Genomic DNA, 2,971 nt, shown 5'->3' with positions numbered 1-2,971 from the left:
CAGTCCTGGGGCCAACACCTTGCCCCATGATGGGCTCTCAGTTCCTGTTTCTTTTTTCTTTTTTCTTTTTCTTTTCTTTCCTTATCTTCTTTCCTCCCTCCCTCTCCCTCTCCTTCCCTTCCTCCCTCCCTCTTCCTTCCTTCCTTCCTTCCTTTCCTTCTGGAAGTGTGTATTTTATTCATCCCTTGGCATCTTGATATTGCCATCTCCCCCCACTACCCCACCACTGATTTCAAGGTGATAAAGGAACTGGTGATAAGTCTGAACTGTTTTACCTCTTAAATACATCACAAACCATAGCTGCCAAATCATCTATTGAAGAAAACGTAGGTCACATCATTCACTGTCTGGTGATCACTCTTCTCCTGGTAGATGGTTCGCTGCCATCATCATGACAGGAAGCAGTCCTGTGCAGGTGCTAAGTCGTCCCCTCTCAGATTCTCCCCTGGGAACGCTCTTTCAGCCCATGAGGCATTTTGATGGGTGTCTCTCCTCCGTGCTCAGTGCCGTTACCAGGCGTCAGATACTTGAACATCAACCCCCAATTCTTTCGAACCATGGCAGTACCAACCCAGGGCCCATGATGATGGGATCCCCTCTGGTTACGGCTCATGAGATCATTTCTTTAAGAACTGCTCGTTGGAGACGTCTGCCTTAAACGATGGGGTTCCCAAATGTGCAGTTCTCCTCAATGGCAAGGTTGTAATCGGCACCCTTCCCATGTTTGTAGGTGCTGGTCACTATCCTCATCCAGCCTCGCTCGCCCCATGAATTCCGGACAAGTCAGTACTCCATCCCATCGCTGACACCCCACCCGGCCACGGAAATGATGTGGTTTATGTAGGCCTTGTCATGGTATTCAGCATAGATGCCTCCAGTGTAGTTAGACCTCTTTTCTGTTGCCATCGTATCGCCCCTGATGGGACCGTTTGTGTAGATTTCCGCCATCACCTTTTCCCTCCCGGAGACCGACCCATAGTCGCCAACTTTCCAAAGGGTGTAGTTCTGGATGACACGGCGCTCTTTGAATTCGGTGCAGGTTCCGCGCTGGTTAAACTTGTCACACTCTTGGTCCTTGGCCTGGTCGTTGTTGCGGGTCTCGTCGGGGATGCGGCGCGGGCGGGCGTGCTCCCACCCCTGCAGGTGGTCACCCGCCTCCCAGGAGCCGGCGTTGCCGCCGTCGATGACGTGCTGCATTGAAGGCCACGCCCCCTTGCGCTTGTTGGGGCTCCGGTCGGCTGTGGCGGTGGTGCCGCCGTCCTGGGGGATGTGCTGGCTCCTGGTGACCCTGGCGTAGTTGACCCCATCTGCGTTGCGCCAGTCCCAGCTCTTGGGCAGATCTGATGGGGACAGGTACTCATGAGGCCGGGGGTATGTCTTGCGCCCCAATTGGGTGAGCTGTTTCCCGCGCAGCGGCCGACAGCCCGGGCGGAAGTGGAAGCCGGCCTGCGCCGCTCCACCAGCAGCAAGAGCAGCCAGAGCAGCGGTGGCAGCCTGAACGACGCCATGGCTCCCGCGCCGGTGCGATCGGACCCCCAGTTCTTGTTTCTTGAATCACATTTGTTACTCTTCCAGAACTCCCCATTTGTTACTTTCGTAGCTATTTGACATCTAAATCTAAGACTAGAAGTGAACTCTGAATCCTCATGTCTCTAAATTTCAAGCGCCCTGCCGTGGTACATAGAACCAGCCTCGATGCAGGAGTAGAAAGGATGCTCGTTGACTTCTGCTGTGTCTGGTCTAAGCTTGGCTTACCTCAGATAGAGTTCTGGCTGCCTTATTTTCAAAAGGTTCCTGCCTTTCCTGAGAACTCAGAGGGGTAACATCCACACCAGGACTTAGACACTGGGCCCTACCACTGTCCACCCTTTGTAACTGTTTTTCTCATTTTGTACCAACTCTTCTTGCTACTCTGCTTCATGTCTTTGGAAACTGTCTCTCGCCAGTTTCACTCAGATGACCTACTAAACTGTTTTCTCTGCTCAGGCTATTAAAATAGAAGTTACAATGGACTTGAGTCTTGGTTAAGCTTTACGTTTGTTGCCATCCGTTAACAGTCTACGCTGGTCTAAGTGATGAACACAGATGTGCCCCTGGAGTCGCTAAAGGCTATGCCGAGAAAATAATATGCTCTCCAGGACCATGGCTTCTTCCCCTAAAATGCATGAGGTTGTGTCTGCACCAAAGATAGAGCAGGGGTTTCAGGGCACAGATCTGACGGGGAGGATGACATTCAGTAAAATTGCCTTTAGCACACAAACTCACAATTCTATCCAGTTCTCCTCACACCTTGTTTCCTCATAAAATTAGGCAAATATTAATAGCTGCAGAATTTTGGTAATTACACAGTGTTTCATACTGCATCGTATAACAGTATGATTTCCGAGTTAACCTGAGTACACTATTGTATTCCCTGCAGAACCCCAGAGCATAAGGGAGCATCCATATGATTCCCAAATGTCAAGCAAGTGACAATTTGCCTGGCTCTGCTCTGGAAAGGCTCTTTTGTAAAATCAGTAAATAAACTAGAAAGTATAGAATTCTATATTTACTATAGTAAAGTATGGAACATACTATACTATACTATAATATAGTATACTATAGAATTTCGGTAACTATAGAATATGCAAAGATAAAATTCAAAAGCTGCTAAAACCTGCTCAGAGGATGTTAAAGTACAGAAAAACAAGTCAATGGCTTTTATATAATGAAATTGCTGCGTTCATTATTGATTCCCTCTTCCAAAAAAAAAGCCACGTTTCTAAGTTCAGTGGCAGGAGAGAAAATACTCATCTCTTCCTGTCATTCCCAGAAGTAGTGCTGGAGAAAATATAACCACCCAGGCGTGTCATTACTACACTGAGAAGGGTACACCCACAGGTGAAGCGGATCCCCAGCCGGGTGTAAGAGGTAATGAGCAGAGCTCTAGTTTGTAGGGAAGCATAAATCACAGAACAGTTGTACTTCAGAA

The 2,971-nt window shown here is 48.7% G+C and overlaps 1 pseudogene across 1 annotated transcript; it reads right to left on the bottom strand.

Moving 5' to 3' along the window:
• Positions 1 to 654: 654 nt before the first annotated feature.
• LOC309802559 (cathepsin Z-like) lies at positions 655 to 1,672 on the bottom strand (annotated as a pseudogene). The gene has a single exon. The product of its transcript is annotated as a cathepsin Z-like (transcript).
• Between the last annotated feature and the right edge of the window lie 1,299 nt (positions 1,673 to 2,971).

The sequence above is a fragment of the Mesoplodon mirus genome, assembly GCF_964341445.2.
Source record: "Mesoplodon mirus genome assembly, chromosome: 4".
Classification (NCBI taxonomy): Eukaryota; Metazoa; Chordata; class Mammalia; order Artiodactyla; family Ziphiidae; genus Mesoplodon; species Mesoplodon mirus.
The sequence above is the reverse complement of the archived record's forward strand: the minus strand, read 5'-3'. Positions and strand labels throughout refer to the sequence as shown.